General features: G+C 46.1%; 1 long non-coding RNA gene across 1 annotated transcript; it reads right to left on the bottom strand.

The window, feature by feature from the left end:
* Positions 1-2,669: 2,669 nt before the first annotated feature.
* Positions 2,670-10,575, bottom strand: LOC124993463 (uncharacterized). The gene is made up of 3 exons (XR_007110313.1): positions 10,485-10,575; positions 8,533-9,545; positions 2,670-3,405 (listed from the first exon to the last, which is right to left on the bottom strand). It is a non-coding gene; the product is annotated as an uncharacterized LOC124993463 (long non-coding RNA).
* Between the last annotated feature and the right edge of the window lie 4,554 nt (positions 10,576-15,129).

The raw sequence follows: 15,129 nt of genomic DNA, 5'->3' as shown, positions 1-15,129 counted from the left end.
CCCACAAGCACCTCCCTGCCCCTTGACATTTCATCTCAGGCTGAAGCTTCAGATTCCCAGACAGAGAATCTCAGCTGAAGCCTGAAACGTCACAGCGGGAGCTCAGTGGTGACATCAGGGAAAGTGGTTGTACTCTTTTTCCAGTTCTGCCCAGAGGGAGGCAGCTGGCCCTCCCTAAGGCAGCAGAGAGTGGGGAGGAGTAAGTTACAATTCAGGTCTTAAAACCAATACTAAGGATTTTGTTTCCACTACCCGCTCCCATGAGTAGCCCCCTGGCCATGCCTCTTAAAAAAAAAATCTCAAAATCCCAGGTATTCTTAGACTGAATCCTGTGAAATCTTGCCTGGGTAAGTGTAGTGGATAGAATTTTGTTCTCCAAAAGGTATGTTCAGGGGCTGGGGAGATAGTTCAGTTGGTAGAGTGCTTGTCTTGCAAACAGAAGGCCCTGGGTTCAATCCCCAGCACCCAAAAAAAACCCAAAAAAACAAAAACAACAACAAAAGATATGCTCAGGTCTTAACCCCTGGGCACCTGTGCATGTGACCTTATTTGGAAATAGGGTCTTTGTAGATGTAATCATGTTAAAATGAGGTCATGCTGGATTAGGGTAGGCCCCAGTGCAATGACTGATGTTGTTATAAGGAGAGGGACATTCGAACACATGGATGAAGACAGGTGACAACAGAGACAGAGACTGACATGGTGCACCTATAAGCCAAGGAATGCCAAGGATGATCACTAGAAGCCAGGGAGAAGCAAGGAAGGTCCTCCCCTAGAGTTGTCATCATGAACTTGGCCCTGTGACACCTGGACTTTGAGCTGACATGACACTTTGAAATTTTTAAAATTTGGAGTATTTGGGATTTTGGTGATTTTCGGATTAGAGATGCTCAACCAGTAAAGTATATGCAATTATTTCAGAATCCAAAATCAAACATTTCTGGTCCCAAGTACTTCAGATGAGGGATACTTAAACTTTAGTTTGTTACAGTATTCCTAGGAAATTAATAAGGCTCTGGAGATGGAGAGATCACATACCAAGACAGGAATCCAGAAAGTGACTGGATCCCAGGAGAATAGACTAATGCCCTCTGAGGGCACGCCCCAGGGCCTAACCACTCCCACCAGGCCACACCTCTTAAAGGTCCCACCTCTTTCTCATGCTGGGACAAGCTTCCTAGTCATAGCAACATCCAAAAGATTAAAAGCAGGGTCTCAAAGAGGTATTCGTATGTCTACATTCATAGCTGCATTATTCTCAACAGCCAAAAGGTGGTAAAGGTGGAAGCAACCCAAGGTCAGTCCAAGGGTGAACACTTGCACCAAATGAGGAAAGTTCTGGAGACAGGCCACACAGCAAGTGAATGGATTTAACACTACTGAGCTAAGTGCTTAAAAATGGTCAAAAGAGCACTTTCTAATATATCATGAGTGTGTTACCATAATTTTAAAATTCCATCTCCTTCCATGTCCTCTGCCCCCTGCAAGATGGGCCCAGCCTCCATCTCTGACTTCTGTTTTCTGCCACCCTCCCCTCACTTCCTCAGCTCTAGCCATTCTGGCCTCTGGGTAACAGTCTTTTTTCCCACTGGAGTTTCCTCTCCTGGATGTTCTCATGAGCTGCCCTCCCACTCTGACAGGCCACTGCTCGCGGGGACCCTCTGTAAGAGCCCTTTCTAGAAAGGCAGCCTCCCTGGCTCGATTTCCCTTGGCAGTACTTCCTGGACTTGACGTCATAAGTACGATTGCTTGCTTGTTTGTTTCTCTCCTTCGTGAGGGTGGGGGTTTTTGTCTGTTTCATTCACCAAGCAGTTCCTGGCACGTAGTAGGGACTCAATAAACACAGTGTCTGAGGAGGATGACTTGATGAGAATTGATCAAAAGAAGGGGGCTGGAGACACGCAGTTCATGGTAGAGTGCTTGCCTAGCAGGCATGAGGCCCTGGGTTCAGTTCCCAGCACAGGGGGGGAAAAGGCAGGGAACCCCAGAGGCCTCAGGTTCGATAAATCCAGCTACTTTCCTAAACAATGGGATCCCCTCAGACACCTCAAAACTGTGACGGTGTAAGGTCCCGAGAGCTCTGGCAGAAAATAGTTACAAAATGCATTACCTCTAACTCACAGCAAACTACTAACTCAGTGTTTGTGGAATAAAGATCTTTTGTACTGGCACAATTTTAAGATTCAAGCAAAAGCTGTTTTACCATTTTCTGTAACCACAAGTAAGCCTTCTGGCCTGGAATCAGGACACCGAGGTGATCAGTACCACCACTCCCTGGCCGTGTGACCTTGGGAAGCCAATCTCCCTCTCTGGGACTCTGTTTTCTTTCTGATCCTGTCGAAGGACCAGGCTGGTGTCCCATGGGTCCCTTCCTACTTGAACAGTCTAACACCTTTGAAAAGCTGTGGTTTGTTCTCTGGAGATTTCTGAGATATTAAACTCATTTCAAACTGCTAACTGATCAGATTCCTTTCTCACCTGTCCACACACTGGTGATGAACTAACAGTAGAAAATCATTTCTAGGCAGGAGTAAATCCGCAGTGATCCACAGCGTGTCAGACCTACACCTAGCCGAGGAGGAGCGGGAATCGCAGAACAGAGACACGTACTCATTCTTGAGAAAAAAGTCTGAACTCAGAACAGCGGTATTCCTCATCATGGCGTTGACCGTGACAGGCGGCTGTGTTTTCCGCGAGATCATCGATGTCATTCCCCAGGCATTCAGATGACGTCAGCATGGTGGACTCCCAAAACCACCCAGCAGACTCCACCTTCGGGGAGGCCAAGAGTGGGTCTTGGGGTCAGAAGACTGGGGCTGAAACTGTCCCAGGAGCAGTTCGGGCTGGGGTGGGGTGCAGTGGTGCCTCCCAACCCATACTGACTCACAAACCGTCACTGTCACTCTCAGAGGGGAGCAGGAAGTAGTGCAGGCAACCCGGCCCCACAGGCCCAGAGGCAGGGAGGACTCAGCGCCGACTTTCAGTGCTGGTTGTAGGAAATTTACCAAGAGGAACCAGGGGACTCCAAAGAGTTCATGTGCTTCTCTGAAGATGAGCCTGAAAGCACTCAGGGCCAAAAATAGATGAGTGTGTGAGAGAGAGATTTCTGGTGATTTATTTTTAAAAGGTTCTTCTTTCCTCCACTCAGCCTCCCAGTCCCAGCCACATACTCCCTTCCATGTGAACACATCTGTCAGCGTGTGTGTGTTGAACCCTCCTGAAGCCAATCTGTACGGGGAACCAAGCAGCCTCGGGGGAGTACTCACAAGGAAGTGAAAGTCAGGCCAGCAAGATTGTCCACCTCCCCCACAGCCGCTGTCTTCAAAGGAAAGGGGCCATTATACTCACCGTCTGTGCTGACATTGGTGACCAGAATTTGTTCTCATGGTATGTAGCCAGAGAAAACTACAAGTGAAAATAGAAGAAGGTAGTTGTTTTCACCCAAAATATAAACAACTGTGGCCCAGTGGTGACCCACCATGGCCCCGCCCATCCACCCCCACCTGTTGTTACTCATGCATAGATGGCTCTGTGGCCTCAGTTTGGGGAGAAGTTCAGAGGCTACAATATCACTCTGGCCCTCTGAGAACTCCTCAGGGCTTTGGCACAACCCGTAAAGGTGGCATTGTTTGTCCCGGGGCATAGCAAGAACCAGCGGGAGGCAATCTTCATCAAAGGCGCAGGTGAGGTGATGTCACACAGTGCTGCAGAACGCAGCACTAGAATGGGACCAAGACCCCACGGCAGGAGAGAAGACCATGGCGGTTCACGGGGTAACAGTGGACAGGTTACATTCATGAACCCAGTGTGCCCTCTGGGCATGCCTGAGATAACCGGAGTTGGCCATATTCAAAGACAACCAGACGGACAAGAAAACATGACACGGTAAGTGAAAGCCAGCTGACAAAAAGAAGAGACTCGAGAAGACTCCAGATATTTGAATGACTACACCGACCATGAAACGATTCTGCATAGTACATCCAAAGAAACAATCAGAAAGCTGGAAAATCTTAGCAGACCTGGAAACAATAAAAAGTGGCACACTTTACTTAAAAAGAAAAGAACTTGAGAGAACTAGATGTAAAAAAATACAATCACTAAAATCAAAGACCAAATGGATGGTTTTTAACCATACTTTGAACACAACAAAGAAAGAATTTGTGGGCCAAAATTAAAGCAGAAGAAATTATCAAGATGACAGTATGGAGAGATGAAAAGATTAACAAGAGAACCGGATGCAGTGGTGCATGCCTGTAACCCCAGCAGCTTGGGAGGCTGAGGCAGGAGGATCCTGACTTCAAAGCCAGCCTCAGCAAAAGTGAGGCACTAAACAACTCAGTGAGACCCTGTCTTTAAGTAAAATACAAAAGAAAGCAGGGGATGTGACTCAGTGGTCAAGTGCTCCTGGGTTCAATCCCCAGTAACCCACCCCCCAAAAAAGATTAACAAGAGAGAATAGAGAGGATGGTGGGGTTTATAGTAAGTAGACCTAACATATGTTTAATTGAAATATCTGAAGAAGTAAGAAGAGGAAAAGGTACAGAACTTGTATTTGAGAATATAAAGATAAGGAAAGGAAAGGAGGGAGGGAAGGAAGAAGGAAGGAAGGGACATTTGCCCTGCAAGGCCCCCGGTTGATCCCCAGGAGAACACAACTGTTTGGGGGATGGTCTCTTTTTCTTGTCTTTTCTTTTTTTTTCCTCTCCATGTTTAACCATCTTTAATTCAAATGTAAAAGTTCATTACAAGCCATTTATAGGGGAAATGCAACAAAACGATCTTTTCCACTTTTTAAAAAAGCTTTCAAGGAAAGGATAGATCATAGGGCCATAAAAGATCCATTTCTCCCCTACCCAGTCTTACATCCATTCTACAATCTTAATACATATTCCTGAATGAAGATTTACAGTTCAGCTTTGCAAAAAAGATCGTCTTTAAAGAAGTCAGTCATAAACAGCCAACTCACTTCTTAAAAGCCACAGTGGAAGCTAAAAGGTCATGCAATGCTGAAAGGACAACCTAGCCCCTCTACCCACTGAGATTATCCTTCAAGACCAAAGGTAAGCCAGGCACAGTGGTTCAGGACAGTAATCCCAGCCACTTTAGAGACTGAGACAGGAGGATCACAAGTTCAAGGCCAGCCTCAGCAACTTAGTGAAGCCCTGATTCAAAATAAAAATAAAAATAAAAAAGAATAGGGATGTAACTCAGTGGTAAAGCGTCCCTGAGTGCAATTCCCAGTATTCAACCTCTAAGGGGGGGAAAAAAAAGAGTATGAAATACACATATTTGAGGCAAGTAAAATCTCAAAAGTCCCCAAAAACATGTACCCCCAGATCAGCATCTGAAAGGAAACGGGAAATAACTCCAGAAGGAAGATCAGAAGTACAAGAAGGAATAAGAATTAAAGAAACGGTAAATATTGTCACAAGAAAAAGTGACCTGACAGTCGTCAGATCAGAAATGTGTTTGGGACTATCTGCACCTAGGCTCCAGTGGCACGGGAGAAATGGAGGTGGAGGGACCTGCAGACCTCAAAGGAATCCGCAAGGACCAGCTGCAGCTGAGCCTGCAGAGCCCACATGGCCACACACCAGGAGGGGTATGTCCTACTATCCAGGGAGGTGCAGAGACAGCTAACAGGCTTTCCAGCATGAGCCAGAAATGAAAGACCATTTGCCACTGAAAAACCTCTGTAGGCCTTGGTTTGCCAAAAGGCTGATTTTTTTTCCCCCATAGCACTGCCTATTCCCCAGGCAAGAACCCACAAGAATCTGCCTTTTTAACGTTGGTTAATAATCACCCAGTAAAATCAATGAAAAAAAAACTACACTCACAGTGAAAAAATTTGTAAGGTCATGTAATGGGAGATGAGGTTGACTTGGAGCAGGTGGCAGCAGAGGCATGGGGTGCAGGTGATTTGCAGAGGAACACAGCTCAGCTCCAGCGGATGGGACAGGAGGGGATTAGGACAAGGGGTACGCAATAGAGAATCATGGAGAGTCTCGGTGCCTTTTACTGAGATGGGAAAGACAGAATAAAGGGTTTTTTAAAATTTTTGGTTGGGAGTGAGGTGAACGCAGATGGAAGATTTTAGTTTTAGACTTTTCATTTGGTGATGCTTGTGAGATGCCCAAGTGGAGATGCTGACGCAGCCATTGGAACTCAGAGGAGGAATTTAGATTCTAGCTATAAATATTGGAATGATTAGCACATTAGAGAGGGCATTTCAAGCCACAGATAGGGATGAGATCATCTGACAAAAATATGTATAAGTATTTTAAAACAGATAATTAAAATAAGAAAATAAAATTCATGCTCTATCTAACAGAGAACATCATGTCCAATTAAGCATCTAGGCCTTCTAGGATTTTATTTATGTATAAATGTATATATTTCATACATAACAAGCAAAGGTCTTCCCAAGATTTCTTGGTACCTCTTGGTCTCTTTTCCAGTCTTCAGAGTTAGCAACTGAACTACTTATTGCCCTGGCCAAGGGATGTGATAACAGAATACGTCCAAGGGCTTGAGTTTCTAAGAGCAAGGAAAGGACCTAGATCATTCCTAGATGTTGCGTGTGGAAGAACACCCAGTGAACAAGGGTCTGGTCCAGGTGGAATGGGAGGAGGAAGAGGACCCAGGACATGCAATGGGCCCTTCAAGGTTGGGCCCAGGGACAAAGCCCCGAACCCCACCCCGGGACAACTACTGGGCAGACCCACTTGCAGAATCTGACAGCAGGGACTTCCCAGGCCTCTCGGCCCAGGGAGCACCCAAAGAGGAGGCCCAGATCCCAGAGGAGGAAAAATGGTGGGTGCAGCTAGGTGAAGGGGCTTCGACCCCCACTGCGCAGCCGGCATGGTGGCTGGATCTCGAGGACCTCAGTGTGGCACTAGTGAACTCACACACACCTCAGCACTTCAAAGGCCCCTCAAGTGTGTACATAAGCCCAGGAAAAACAGGGGACCCTGAAAATGACATGGTATAATGGAGGCTCAAGACAGGAGTGAAATTCTGCTACGAAGAATAAAGCAGGCAGTGCTTCCGGTGATCCGTGGGTGAATGATTCCGGCCAGTAGCTTTGTAGGAAGGAGATTCTGTAAAAGCAGGAAGAGGCACAAATGGAAGAAATACCAGCCGTAGGTTCTCAGAGCAGACACTGTCTCTCCCTGCCGCTGGGGCTCATGGAAAAGCTAGGGAGGGAGGAGAGAGGAGCAGGGGCGAAGACAGAGGGAGATGACGTGCCCACCCCAGACCTGGGACACGAACATGAGCTCGGGGGACACCAACCATGCCTGCTTCACTCCCACTGTGTGCCCAGAGCCTGGCACGGAGCCCAGTCCCATGGGAAGCATCCCGAACATGCTCATGGAATGACGGAATGGTACGAGCACAGATTTGTTGAATAAACACACATACTATAAATATTAGTGCGTTGAAGAAACATAAAATATTGGGAGTTAAATTAGAAGAAATTCTTTTTTCTTATTGAGATATAATTGACAAATACAAACTGCATCTATTTAAGGTGTGTAACTTGATATCTTGATATATGTCTACACTGTGAAATGATCACAATGATCAGGCTGTTGAATGGGTCTCTCCAGAGTTCCATGGTTACTGCCATGGGCTGAGTGCATTCTCCAAAACTGCACCAGTCAGAACCTTAATCCCTCAGTGGGGCAGTGTCGGGAGGAGGGGGTGTGTGGGTCTCTGGGGCAGGGCCCTCATGAATGGATTAGTGTCTTTCTCACCGAATGGGCTAGCTAGCAAGGGACATTGGTTCCTTTTCTCTCCCCTGTACACACCTTTCTCCCTGTCCTGCCATGTCAGGAATCAGCATGAGGCACTCATCAGATGTGGCCAGTCTGTCTTGGATTTGCCCGTTCCAGACCTTGAACCTGAATTTACTTGTTTCCTTTAAAAATTACATACTTGTATGTAGCAACAGAAAACAAACTAAGACAGTTTCCATTTTTATGTGTGCACGCACACATGTGTGTGCGCGTGTGTGTCTGGAGAACACACAGATCTATCCCCTCGGGGGATCTCTATCGTGCCAGCTGTTAAGAGCAGTCACCATACTATGCCTGAGTTCTGCGGCTCTACCTTGTCCAGTGCAACTGACACTTTGCAGCTTTGACCAACATCTTCCCGTCTGGGAGATGCCCTCTCCCAGATCACCACCTTTTTACTCCGTTTTTATGAGTTTGACAAAAATAGTAGCAAGTCTTTAACATTCATTCATCTCCTGAAACCAAAACTGAAGATTTCTGTTTCCTTCCTGTTGTTGTTCTGGTACAGGCAGAATCGTGACAGCTCCTAGAGCCTGGCATCTTAGGCTGAGGTGCCCACCAGCGCTGGGTGTGCCTCTTTCCACCAGCTCCTGTGCAGTGGGACTGCAGGCTCCTGCCCTGGGGGTCCTGAGGGTGGAGGAAGCCCCAAGGAAACAACCCAATTTATGGTCCTGATGCAAGGCTGGGGACATCTTGGGAATCACATAAGAGAAACCAGGAAAAAGGAACTCACAGGTCTCTGGTCTCTGGAGGTCGCTCCTGGCAGAAGCCAGGAGAGGGGGCCAGGCCTGCAAAGGGGCTCCCTGGGAACTCCATGATCCCCAAGATGGAGTCAAGACACGAGGAAGTGTTGTTTTCTCCTGCAGTGTGCCCGTGGATTCATCTGCAGGTGCTTGATGCATTTGTCATTGTTCTGGGTACGTTGCAACTGCCCGGTGAACATCCATCTCGAGGGAAAGGAAGAAGGCTGGAGCATATCCTAATGCCAAAAACACATACGTGAACCATCGTACGCCAAGGGCCGTCTGTAAGTTTTAAAAGATGTCATCAAGCTCAATTGGGAGCTTTTGTTTTCTCTAGTCACATTGCAGTTGGTCTTCATATTGCAATATAAAATGATGCTCTCATTCTGTCCATGTGCTCACGTAAAGTAGTGGCCTTACAGAAAGGGCTGAAAGAAAACAAATGTCCCTTGTGAGGCTTATTATTAACAGAATGTGAGCAGAATGGAGACAAGCCAGGGCTCCGGGCCTAAAAGCCAAGTTCACTGGATACATTCTGTAAAGGAGACCTAGGGCGAGCATGCCACTCCCAATCTCTGGTCACTTTGGTGCCAGAGCACATCCCTGGGGCCTTGCTCATCAGGCATGTGTTGAATTTCTCTTCACTTTTAGCTCCTGCAAAAATCCTAGAATGGAAGATTGGGAAGGTACTTTGTCTAACTTAATGAGCAATCTGAGGCCCAGAGAGGTTAGGCATGGCTCAGGTGTTATTGGCTATGTGGCCCATCTGATGGTCATCACTACTTGAAGGGGTGAGGGAAGCTTCTCTTGTTTTTCTGAAGTTTTCCATTGCTGTAGCAAAGTGCTTTAGATAATAAACTTAGAAAGATGAAAGGTTTACTTTGCTCACAGTTCTGGAGGTTTCAGACCATAGTCAGTTGGCCCTGCTGCTTTTGGCCGGTGGCAAGACGGCACATCATGCATGGCAGGAGCTCATAATGGAGGAAGCTACTCCTCTTAGTAGCTAAGAAGCAAAGAGAGACAGAGGATGAGACTGGGATCCCACAATCCCCTTCAAGGACATGCTCCCAGTGACCTAAGACTTTGCTCTAGGGCCCACCTCTAAATCTCACCCTACCGATAGCACAATATTGGGGACAAAGCCTTAACACGCAGGCCTTTGGGGGACATTCTAGATCAAACTATTGCAAAGAACTGTAAGTATCTGCCCCTTGATCATTCTCTGAGAGAGGAGTTTATCATGAAAGTCCATCTGTGCTGAGCTACTCAATGACTTTTGACAGGTGAAGACTCCACTATACCTCCTCCCTTTGATATAGAAATTTTGATCTCACCTAACTTTAACAACCATATGTTTATAGGTAAACACATGTCCGATTAGTTGCTGCCTGGGTACAATGCCATAGCATTATCTGAAAGGTCACAGCACATTTCATGTCCTTGGCTGAAAATAGAAAAATAAAAACAAAAGACCCCTAGCTAGAAAACAGCAGCATGTCAAAGTTTAATGTATGGGACTTTCATTTCTATTTTTGGCATCTCTAACTTCTTAGGCAAACATACCATCTAACAAACACTGGGAAACGCACATTGGAAAGTTCTCTCTGGTTGATTCAAGTCCCTCATTCTTTTCCAAGAATCTCCCCCAAAATTCTGGAATCTTCTTATCAGCTCTCATAAGAACAACAGAAGGAAACAAGCATGTTGTAAGCCCTTAATCCTACTTCTACCTAACCTCCCTCCCTGGCTCTGCTCGGGCTTCCTGTTTCTTTAGCTCAGCCTCCACCCCTGCTGTAAAAGGCACCTCCATTGTTACCAGGAATTTTCTCCAGCTGGGTCCCCAGTCTGCTGTTATAACTAGGAGATGTCAGGAGGGGAGGTCATGCGAAGTCCACCTTGGGAGAGCGGTATGGAAGCAGGTAAATTAACAGCAGCCATTCACCTCCAAAACTGTCCATCCTGTTCTACTGCCCTCCTCGTCTCACCAGGGCACAGCGACAGACTTGCTGGTGGCAATGTCCCCCTGGGCTCACACCTTGCACTTGGCATTCCACGAGTCCTCCCAGTTGCTGAACCCCTGCAGGACAAGAAGCAGGAGTTCAAATAGCGTGGCAGAGGAAATCTGAAACCATCCACAAACTCTAATACTCTGATGAGGGAAACATGCTTATTTTGTCAACAGCACCTACCAGCCGAGAACACCAAGGCCAGAGGAGAGTGGGCTCCCCACAGGCCCCGGGTGACCCCCTGGTATCTCTTCACAGCCGACCTTGGATGACATTGGATGTACTCTTCTAGAACCACTTCTACCTCCTTGCCGCTCCATTTCCAGTTGTTCTCGTGGGGAACTCTGATCAATTTTTGATGAGCTGAAAATACACTACCTTAAATCCAGCTAAATGTCAGGACTCTCAGGTTCGCTTTGAACAATCCACCCGGCTGATGGTGGGTCATTTAAAATTCTGTGGCTATTCTGTCAGGTTCAATTCAACAAATAGCTACTGAGTGATTGCTACAGCCAGGCTCTGCTGATCTGGGACTCTACTGGTTGTCTCAGACCTCATGGAGCTCCCAGTCTAGCTGGGAAGACAAACTTAGGTAGTGAACAGCACTGCAAAATGTACTATAAATAGCAAGAGGATTAAAGCTAATCTGGAGGGCCAGCTGCTGCTGCTGCTGCTGTTGCTGCTGCCCCTGCAACAAATTGAAGCCAGAAAGAGAACCAAAGAAGATGCAGGAAATGTGCCTGAAAAAAAAAATAACAATAATTGCATGGTGGTCACACACAATGGTGACCAAGATTTTTTTCCGAGTTCCAATGAAACATCCATTCATTTTTACTTTGTGAGATTGAAGCAGTAATAGCTGGGTGTACAAAGAATTTCCTGTAGATTAATATGAAGCTGGAAGGAGTTGATAGACTTCAACAGTTATTTGAGCTATTAATCCAAGCCAGTCATTCATTAACCCTCAGGAAGTTTTCAGTGCCAAAGTCATTATTATTATTATACACTGCACCCCAAGCCCCAAATGGGTGTATGGCTACTTTTCTCTCCAGGATGCTGGGAGTATGAGTCAGCCAGGGAGCCTGAATCATTTCCTAAATTACCTTCCAGTTCACGGGGAGCTGGGCTTTGTACAATGCACTTGCTGTTGAGGGAATTCTGCAGAAAGCCCTTTTGAGAGGTTGCTATTGCTCTTGCCTTTTCTGCAAGGTCCTGTATGGCTAGAACAAGCAGGCTGTTGGTCACCCTCAATTCCTGTGCTGTCTTTCTGTCGTGCAAGGTGAGCGTCCCTAACCTGAAAATCTGAAATCTAAAACTCTCAAGGATGTGAGATTTTTGGAACACTAACTTTGCCTCAGACTCAAAGTTATTTAAAAGAGTGTATAAAATTGCCCTCAGGCTATGTGCACAAAGTGCTAAAAGGTTTTCATTATGTATTTGCAAATATTGTGAAACCTGAAAAATAATCTGAAATCTGAAATACTTCTGGTCCCAAGCATCTCGAATCTAAAATGCTTGGCATTTTAGCTAGACACACAGCCATTCGGCTAAAGACACTCCATTTCTAGCCTCACTTATAGGACTTATGGTCATGTGATTAGATAGCCTCTTGATCTTGATCTTGCCCTCCAAGAATTGATAGTGTCATCACCCCTGGTTCCTGGTCCTCCCCTTCAAAGCCCCTTTCCACTGCTGGATGAAGATGACAAAAATTGGACCAGTCTCCTCAGACACAGAGATGGAAAGTTCACGTTAAGAATGCCAAGCTGACTGATAGTCCCTGAACTGCTGATCTCTAGACTGTTAACCTGCAAAGTGATCCACTTCTCCCTGGATACCTGACTGTACTTTGGAGTCTCTTTGTTACAGCACCTAAACCTGTATTCCCACAAATATAGTACCTATCAAGCAAACCCTGAAGGCCCAGTTCAGAGTCCCTTCCTTAGCTGAACTATTTTCTGTGTATATACAATGTTGGGCACGTACTATGCACTGAGTGTTTTCATATATTATTTCATTTAATTCTCCCAACAACCCTATATGATTTATATAATTGCTGTCCCATTTTAAAGATGAGGAAACCGAGGCATAAATAAATCAAAAACTTGCTCAAGATACCACAAGGAGGCAGGTGGTGGAGTAAGGGTTCAAACCGAGCAGTGAAACTCCACAGCGGCTCTTCCCCAGGCTGCCTCTCCCTGATAAGATCCCTTTGGGGTCCAGATAAACATGCACTCCAGGTTCAGCAAAATCCAACATTTGCTCAGTGTGAATGAACCACCGCATCTTGCTTTTCTAAAGGCAGCTTTAATCAGTCACCCTCAAAGCTCTGCCCAGTGGGTCACTAGGTCAGCGGTTTCATGTTGATTAATTCCTAATGGGTCCCAGGCATTGAGTTTGACATCGGGGACATGAAAATGGATAACACATGGCTCTGGGTCTCAACGAACTTGCCTGTGGTGGGGAAAAAAGAACAGGCCTACACGGATGATTTCAACACGACGGGATGTGGCGAGTGATAAGATAAGGGCGTGGCAGGGTCCCTGCTGAGGTCACTGTGCACATTTCCAGAGGCCCTGGAAAGGGGGAGTAAATAACAGAAAACCAACAGGGACCTGAGTTATTTGGTAGTATGTGCTATTTTATCTAATCTCACCATAAAACTAAGAAGGGTAGAATTGTATCCCCATTTTACAAACGGTGAAAGTGAGGTCAGCAGAACCTCAGAACTACCCCAAGTTCCTACGCTCCCCAATCCAGGCAGGGTGGAGACGGAGGTCTGTCTGACTCAGAGCCCACATTTTACCTAATCCTCTAATGCAAAATAAGGAAATAAGACAGGGAAACGTGTCTTCCCTCCAGGCTTTAGATTGGAAGAGGAAACACTTGGGAAAATGGAACCAGCTCAGGGACCGGGCTAGTTTGCTGAGAAACGGGCTTCGGATCAGTCTCAGACAGAATGTCTCCTTGGCTCATGGGCCGACAGCCTGAGAAGGGCGACAGGTGATCCCTACGGCCCTCTCCTGTGTTCGGGGAGCTGCTGCATCCCAACATTGACAGTCTTGGTTCTGGGGTCCTGAGTCCCAGTGGCTTTCCCCTTGAGGGTCTGGCCTATCCGAGCTCCCCATCCCTCCTGCCCATCCCTCTCTCAGCCCCTCTGAGCATCCAGCCAGAAGGTGAGGCAACCGTTCCCAGTTCAGCTCCAAACTCACCCCTGACTTTTCTAATCAGAGAAGTAATCGATCAACCAATCGATTCCTCCTTTGTTTGGCAGACTAGGTTCAGTTTTTATCACTCACCTCTAAAATGTCCTAATACAGCGGGAAAGGCCTACACGGACACTCACCATGTAATTTCAATACATAACACCCCTTAGGTTTATTTCTCATTTTCATATCATATTTTATTTTAGATATATAATAATATATATATGTAGATATATAATAATATATAATAATAATATATATTATAATAATATACATATACTTTAGCTTACTTATAGTAATCAAAATATACTAACAATATTTAATTTAACCATATAATTATTTTGTATTTATACATAAATGTGTCAAATATATTCCTATATAAAACACACATTTCATAAATAGGATATTTCTGTTCATATATTTACTGTTAATTATGATATGTATTACATTATATCCTTACATGTGTATTATTTATAACTTCAATACCTGTAGTTTTGTTGTGAGAACTTCAGGCACGCACCCCTTACTTTCAAATGAAACTACAAAGACAAATGCCAAGGTCTAGTATTTGGAACCTTCATCCTTTTATGTGACTCCTCTACCAAATGATTTTCATCAATCTCATCACTAAGAGCTGGTCCCCATTTCTACCCCATAAATTCCGGAGGATGCAGACGGTCACTTCTGGCTTAATCGCCAGCCCTGCCCATAGGAGGTGTCAGTTCTACACACTTAAGTTTGTAAATGTGTGTTTCCACCTGGATTGCTGAGGAAAACTCAGCCTCTGATTAATAAGCATTTTTTACTTCTTCCTTATAAAAGGTATTACTCAAAATGGATCTTCCCAGCATCTCACAGCTTTCTAGAACATGGAGCTTAAAGTAGGACAAGTTTTCCATTTCTGCACCTGGGGCCTGACCTGACGTGTCGCCGATTCGAGGGCACCCCCTGAGGTGTCTTCAGGGCTTGGAGGCCCCACCCTCACCCTGGGACCTCAACACCTGCTTCCTCAGGTCTGCAAGTCCTTCTGCTTGGAGGACCGCCTCTGTTCCTCAGTTAGAGATGACTTTACGAAGCCATTCCACCCGGGAGAGATGACACACGGATGCATTCACAATGGGACCTAAAGGGCTGGGAGCAGCTTCCTTCCAGGGCTGAAAGGGGAGGGTGAAGTGAGAGAAGGTGGACAGAGGATATCAGTGCCTGGCAGGAGCAGGTTTCTAGTGGGGAGACATTCTGAAGGGGATGCCCAGAGTACAGGAGTGGCCCCGGCCACTGGACTATGGCTCTCATCAGTTGCATGACCTCAAGCAGCAACTTCTCAGTCTCCTCGTCTGTAAATGGGGACCATCACTACCTCTCAAGGTGCAAACCT

The sequence above is a fragment of the Sciurus carolinensis genome, chromosome 9 (genome assembly GCF_902686445.1).
Source record: "Sciurus carolinensis chromosome 9, mSciCar1.2, whole genome shotgun sequence".
In the NCBI taxonomy this organism is placed as follows: domain Eukaryota; kingdom Metazoa; phylum Chordata; class Mammalia; order Rodentia; family Sciuridae; genus Sciurus; species Sciurus carolinensis.
Note: the sequence above shows the minus strand (reverse complement) of the source record. Positions and strands in the feature narration are given on the sequence as shown.